The 7,790-nt window shown below is 39.2% G+C and overlaps 1 protein-coding gene across 9 annotated transcripts in view; it reads left to right on the plus strand.

Annotated features, from left to right (window-relative positions):
* rassf8b (Ras association domain family member 8b) overlaps positions 1-4,578 on the plus strand; it is an 83,474-nt gene extending 78,896 nt beyond the window's left edge. For 7 of the 9 annotated variants that reach the window (XM_058078289.1, XM_058078283.1, XM_058078288.1 and 4 more), the window contains 2 exons: positions 233-306; positions 3,118-4,578. The gene's annotated coding sequence lies outside the window, so the exon portion shown is untranslated. Of the gene's footprint in view, positions 1-232; positions 307-715 lie in introns of all 9 variants that reach the window. The other 2 variants (XM_058078284.1, XM_058078286.1) reach the window with 1 other exon arrangement.
* The last annotated feature ends 3,212 nt before the right edge of the window (positions 4,579-7,790 follow it).

The following is a 7,790-nucleotide window of genomic DNA, read 5'->3' on the forward strand; positions in this document are numbered from 1 at the left end:
GTGCAAGGTCTTATAAAGGTGTCACGGCGTCAAAGCTGGCGTGAAAACAAGCTGCCAACTTGTTTTCACCTCGACGACGGAGGAGCGCTCATCGATACGTAGTCGCTGCTCAACAAGGGATGTAATTGGTCTGTGGTTAACAGCGCTTTGGAGCTGTTAACCGTTGTTGGAGCTGGTGTTGTTTCACATTGACGTTTATCCTTGAATGTTTTTTTTTTTTTTTTTGGTACAGGATGCACCAGGATGTGAGGACCGAAGCAAGAAAAATGCACAAAAAAATATCTGTTTCGACTCACCTGTATGGAGGTATGTATAGATCAGGGGTGCGCAAACTTTTTGACTCGCGGGCCGCATTGATATAACAAAATTTCCGGGGGGGGGGGGGGCAGACTATATATTTTACACGTAACAGTCCACCTGGTATTATTGTATCTGTAAAATTGTCATGCAATCTGCTATTATTATTTATTATTTTATATTTATATTTAAATATTTAAAAAATAATAAAATATTATAATAATTAAAATAAAATTAAAATAATAATTATTATATTATTATTATGTAAAATATGCAAATATAACAATATAATTATATATAATTAATATAATAATTAGCATTAATATAATAAATATAATAATCATAATAGTTATAATAATAATATAATAATTATTATTTTAATTTTTATTATTATTATGTGCTTGTGTCTTTTTTTCAGGAGCACTTTGTAAACAACAGACCATGTCAAACAACGAAATTGATACAACCATCAAAAGGTTGGCTCAGGCCATGATGCCAGGTTGTATGTTGAGTTTAAATTAAATACTTTGGAAAGATTGGGCGGGCCGTATTCAAACACTTGGCGGGCCGGATGTGGCCCCCGGGCCGTAGTTTGCCCACCCCTGGTATAGATAAACGCCACAAATTGGTAGGTACTCATAATAATGCTATCATACTAGACGTTTTCTATATGGAATCAAATCATCGGTGATGTTTAGCGACATCAAAACTATGTAGGAGTAGAAGACGACCCTACGGATACACCGTTACCTCACCAGTCACGTCTTCCGACCCCCCCACCGTCCGCGCTCCATCTACCCCACTCCTGGTGCACCGCAGTGGCATTATTAAACTTGTATAAGATCATTAGCATACAAAGCAGGAGAACCTACAGCGTCGCAGTCATACATATTTATCTGGACGTGCCTGGCTCGCGCCTCGCACTGTAACCCCCCTCGCCTCACCAAAAAAAAAAAAAAAAAAAAAGCAGTGACGGCCTATCTGTTGCCGGGGACAATTCAGAGACGGTGAAGTGGGTATTAGCATGGAAGCATGTCCGGTTATAAAGGGTGGATATTTATCGTCAGGAAGCACAGCAGTTGGGTGTCGGTGAGCAGTTTGTTTCCAGCATAGCCAATGTCATTTAATTCTAATAATAAAATACATATTCATCCCCTTGCGCTCACATTGCATCACATTTTCATACTACAACCTAAAAAGATGGTTTCATGACAATAGATTGTCCTTGAACTTAAATAAAACTAAAATCATGCTGTTTGGTAACAGCAGAAAGGACACACACCAACAAATACAAATAGATCGTGTAGACATTGAAAGGGTGAAGGAAAATACATTTCTAGGGATCACAATAGATGAAAAAATATGAGCTGGAAACCTCATATTACAAATATACAACATAAGGTGGCCAGAAATATTTTAGTATTGAACAAATCAAAATTTGTTCTAAATCAGAAATCACTCCACACTCTTTGTTGCTCCCTGGTTCTACCATATCTTACTTATTGTGTGGAAATATGGGCTAATAACTATAAAAGCAATCTTTGCTTGCTGAATGTACTGCAAAAAAGGCCAGTAAGGATAATTCATAATGCCGCCTACAGAGAACATACTAACTCCTTATTTCTAATATCACAAATACTTCAACTTGCTGATATAGTTCATCTTCAAACAGCTAAAATAATACATAAGGCTAAAAATAACCAATTAGCTAAAAATGTCATCCAATACTTCTCTACAAGAGAGGAGAAATATGATCTCAGGGAAGAACTACATTTGAAACACTTCTATGCTAGGACTACGTTAAAAAGCCATAGCATTTCAGTATGTGGAATCAAACTATGGGATGGAATGAGTAAGGACCTCAAACAATGCAAACAAAACTATATTAGGAAAGCAGGAAGTAAAAGTAAAAGTACCAGGTGGAGGGGTAGGACTTAATAAGCTTTGCTTCTTCTTCCGGCAAAATTATTCAGTAATTATTAATTAATTATTAATTAATTTTTTAATGCTAGGTACGACCCCAGTAATAAAACACAATTTTTTCATATATCAAAAAATTATATTAATAATTAATAATAAATAAATAGTAAATATATACTAAATAAATAATAATATACATGGTCATATCACCTCGTACTTCGGTACATGACAAAAAAAATTAAAAAAAAATTTAAAAAAATTAATTAAATAAATAAATACATTATATTAGGAAAGCAGGAAGTGAACAAATGTAACAGTTACTGATTGTAAAAGTACCAGATGGAGGGGTAGGACTTAATAAGCTTTGCTTCTTCTTGCGGCAAAATTATTCAGTAATTAATTAATTAATTTTTTAATGCTAGGTACGACGCTAGTAATAAAACACAATTTTTTCATATCAATAAATTATATTAAAAATTTATAATAAATATTCAAATTTATAAAAAAAATATTTAAATTTATAATAAAAATTTAAAGTAAATATATAATAATATATATGGTCATATCACCTCGTACTTCGGTACGTGACAAAAAATAAAAAAAACAACTTAAAATTAATAAAATAAATAAATGCATTATATGAGGAAAGAAGGAAGTGAACAAATGTAACAGTTACTGATTGTAAAAGTACCAGATGGAGGGGTAGGATTTAATAAGCTTTGCTTCTTCCTACTCCTTTTGGACATGTGGAAACTGTGAACTGATTATGGGATGCATTCAATTGTAATCTGATGCATGTTCAAATGAAATTAAACCATTAGCATTACCATTACCTGTGGGTTAGCCGCGAATGATGCAAAATCCTCTCTGCACAACCGTCATTGTCTTCCTTCTCTCCAGGGATCTCCTCCTCTCTTTTTCCTGCCGCCTGATTGCACAAGCCCTCCCTCCTTCCTTCCCAGTGGCATTTTTGTGTGATATTATCAGACTGCAAAGGCACGACAAAGACAAGCCGACTAGCTAGCAATAGATTGTTTTTTTTTTTTTCCTGGTCATTTGGTGCCAGGTCAAGTTCTTCGGGCTCAATCCTCCCAGGCCCCACAGACCAATTTCACTATTAAAATGAGCACCCGGCATGCAGCATAAATCAGCTTCCTTCTTCTCCCCCGTTTTTGCCCTCATTCTCCTCTTCTCCTTCCTGTGAGATTGCTGTTGTGTCTTATGGCTTTTTATTCCTACGTGATGGTAGATGGGTTCATGTAGGAGCAGAAGCCACTAAACACGCGGTGACCCCTCAACGCAACACCCCAAACACGGAGTTTATGCATCATTCTGGTGTTCAAAGTGGAAATTTGTTATTACGAAACAAAAGTAGTTCTCACGTCCAATAAAAACTTTCTTTTCAGTCCCTTACTCCCTTAAAAGCAGCCATTACCGAGTTCCCTTCCCAAGCAATTAAAATTCAAATGATCCCATTCTTGTTGATTCAGCGTTGCCGCGATGGGATTAGGGTTTAAATGTCAACCGTCTCACGGTGTCACCCACCAAACCGCCACCGGTGTCAATGTGTTGTCGTAAGCCGGCAAAATGGCGGCTTATGAATCCCCCTTGTATGTTACAGCGATTTAACACATGCTTCCAGTTGTGTGACATTATTTTTTTTCGTGCACGGATACGAGGTGTGATTATTATTCAAGAAGACATTTCAATAGATGTGCTGCGCTTGGGTTTAATGATTTATTCAACACTTGCGTTGTTGTGATCTAATATTCAGTGGGTGGGATGGGAAGTTTCTTTCGCTTGCATTATCGGTTACATTTATTTTTCAGGTCCACTTTTTTTTTTTTTTTGAGGAGGTGTGAGAGAATACCGGAGCAGAGGAAGCCGAATGCGAGTACATTCGATTGTGGACCAGCGGGTGTCCATGGGAATCTAAAGGTGGGAATGTTAGCGTTTCTTGGAAAGAACGTATTTGAAATAGCGCATGATTGATTGGAGCTGTCCTCGGCTTTTGCCAGCGGGTGTGTGCGCCTTTTCTTCTTCGGCTTACGATCCAACGGTGCTTTTGAGTTAAAAATGTCAAAACACTCTGGAAAAAATAATACATTTTGACAAGCGTGCGCTGCTTTTTTAATCAGGCGTCTGAAGGCCACATGACACATAACCGTACCATTGACGTGGCGATGTGTTTGTGTACAGTGGTTTTCATATGCTACAGTATCAAAAACCCCCCCTCCAACCCCTGCGGGTTCGGCTTTGATTTGCCTGTAATAAATAATGCCCTTTTGTGTTCTCGGCTTCATTTGTTGCCGTTTGTAATGTCAGCTGCTGTTTAATAAAACATCAACGATGCCTATTCAACCTGCTGCATATCTCTTGTTTCATTTGTCACTCAATCTGTGTCGTTTTGCTTTTTGCTTTTGCTCACAAACGCCACGCACTTGCTTCTCTTCAGTGATCCGTTCCAAAAATGTGTCAAGAGCAAAGCATTTCTTCCCATAAGATATAATATAAATCCAATGAACCTCAAAATATGTACACAATATTTATATAAATTTGGGATGTTAACCGAAAAACATTCTAACCAGGGCGGATGTTAACCAAGGCACCACTGTAATACACACGCAAAAGGGCGACTCTGTTACGGGTCATCATCGGTATTGTGTACGATCCTAAACATATAAAGATATACTCATCCAGCCTGAGTCGCGCACACAACCACACTAGCATGTACGCAATATTTATATAAATTCGGTATGTTAACGGAAAAACATTCTAACCAAGGCGGATGTTAACCGAGGCACCACTGTAATACACAGGCAAAAGGGCTACTCTGTTATGGGTCATCATCGGTATTGTGTACACTCCTAAACATATAAAGATATACTCATTAGCCCAAGTCGTGCACACAACCACACTAGCATGTACACAATATTTTTATAAATTTGGGATGTTAACCGAAAAATATTCTAACCAGGGCGGATGTTAACCGAGGCACCACTGTAATACACAGGCAAAAGGATTACTCTGTCACAGGTCATCATCGGTATTGTGTACGCTCGTAGATATATAAAGATATACTCATCCACGACTGCACGCAACCACACTAGCATGTACAGAATATTTATATAAATTTGGGATGTTAACCAAAAAACATTCTAACCAAGGCGGATGTTAACCGAGGCACCACTGTAATACACACGCAAAAGGACTACTCTGTTACGGGTCATCATCGGTATTGTGTACGTTACTAAATATATAAAGATATACTCATCCAGCCCGAGTCGCGTACACAACCACACTAGCATGCTAAACTAAGCTAACCCCGCTAGCTTCCATTCAGGGTAAAAGGTTCCGCCAATCTTTGGTGGTGTTTATCGCCATTTTGACCTGGTCCGCCGAGTAAATACTTCCCCTCCAAAGCCTATATAGCCTATATATAGAAATAAGCCCAACTCTAATGTGAATCAGAGCCGCCATGTTGAAGGATGAACCTGATCTGTACTCATTCAACAAGTAAGACTACATGATATCTGACAAAGCTTTCCCTTTCTTGTCCGGAGCATTTCAGGCCACAAATCTCGCCTAAATGCACCAGCCGGACTTTCACTGTCTTTTTTTTTTTTTCTCTCTGATGAAATCAGAGGAAATCCACCAGCAAAGCAAAGCACACATTCCGCATGTCCATCGCTCTTCAATAATTCTTAGTGATAGGCCTCTCCTTTGAGTGCTCACGCCGCTCCTTGTTCCAATTACCGAAAGGCAAAGAGACCCTCGTGTTTGTCGGCACGCAGGCGATAATTGGATAATCCCTGAAATTTGTGTGAGTGCGCAGAAAGGGAATCTGTAATTAAACGGCAAAGACGGTCAAATATTGACACAGATGAAGCTGAGAGAAACCGTTAGGATGCACAAATAATAAAAAGGAACGTTCACGTTGTAGATACTCATTCATTCATTTTCTACCGCTTTTCCTCACAAGGTTCACGGGGGGGGGGGGGGGGGGGATGCTAGTGTTGGGATGTGGCCAGCCAATCACAGGGCACATATAGACAAACAACCATTCACACTCACATTCATACCTATGGACAATTTGGAGTCGCTAATTAACCTAGCATGTTTTTGGAATGTGTGAGGAAACCGGCGGACCCGGAGAAAACCCACGCAACTCCACACAGAGATTGCCGAGAGTGGGATTGAACCCTGTCTCCTAGCTGTGAGGTCTGCACGCTAACCACTCGACCACCGTGCAACCTGGACCATAACAATGTCCTTTAAATTACTTGTCAAAAGTAAAGATCCACATTTGTGTTGGTGGATAAAGAGGCTTAAAGGGGAGAGATGGCTGAGGGTGGGATTGAACCCGGTCTCCTAGCTGTGAGGTCTGCACGCTAACCACTCGACCACCGTGCAGCCCACATCGTAGATATGATGTGCAACTTCTCTTTACTGCAAGCTGCCAAGAGTGCAACCCGCGGACATCCCAGTGTGACAGCAGTCTGCTGACTTTGCACACATTTCCCTCCACATCTCACTCGAGAAAGCCGCCGCCGCCACCACCAGCGCCGCCGCCACCGCCGCCACGACAACACATCTCCCTGCATCCACTCTTAATGAGACTGTAGCGTCAGCGTTCTGGCTGCAATTAACAGTGCTTAAGACTCTTTAATGATATGTTAATAGCTTGGCTGTATTACCTCTCAGCTGCCCAAACAACATTAAACACCCCGCGGCTGATTAATCCGCCATCCACAAAAACATCCAATTAGAGGGAAAATGTTTGACTCCGCTCATGCCAAACACAAAAAAAATTAAATTGGGACGGGTGGCAAATGAAATGCGATGTTGGATATTAGAGTCAAAACACAGTTGGGAAGAAACAAAGCAACATAAAAACAAGTACTGAGACAAATACGGTAAGAAATGTTAGATGCTGTATCACACTAATGCTACTACAGTGGAATCTACTGTTTATGTCAACAACGCGTCCACAATGTTATTATTAGGGCGGCCAAAAATAGCACCTTAACGACAGTAACTAATTTATTTCATTAGGCCACCCCAGGCGAGAGGCGGGGTACACCCTGGACTGGTCTCCAGCCAATCACAGGTCACATAAAGACAAACAACCATTCACGTTCACAACGATGCACAATTTAGGTTAACCTAGATTAACTCTAATTAACCGAGCATGCATATTTTTGAAATGTGGGAGGAAACCGGAGTAGCACGAAAGAACCCCCCCAACACATGGGGGTCAACATAAGAAGTCCACAACAGAGATGCGAAGCCAACATGCTAACCACTACGCCACCGCGGCCCGTCTATATATTCATATATCATATTATTTTTTAAAATATATTTACAAGAATATAATTTAAAAAAATGCAAAATTAAAAAAAATAGTTAAAAAAATAAGATATTTAAAAAGAATATTAAAAAAAAATATATAAATTAAAAAAATATATTTTAAAAAAATTAATAAATTTTAAAAAATGAGTAAAATGGCTGTTTTTGTCCTTAAATATGTATATATATATAACTTGGGTTGGAGTAGTTAGCATGTTGGCCAC

The sequence above is a fragment of the Doryrhamphus excisus genome, chromosome 7 (genome assembly GCF_030265055.1).
Source record: "Doryrhamphus excisus isolate RoL2022-K1 chromosome 7, RoL_Dexc_1.0, whole genome shotgun sequence".
In the NCBI taxonomy this organism is placed as follows: Eukaryota; Metazoa; Chordata; class Actinopteri; order Syngnathiformes; family Syngnathidae; genus Doryrhamphus; species Doryrhamphus excisus.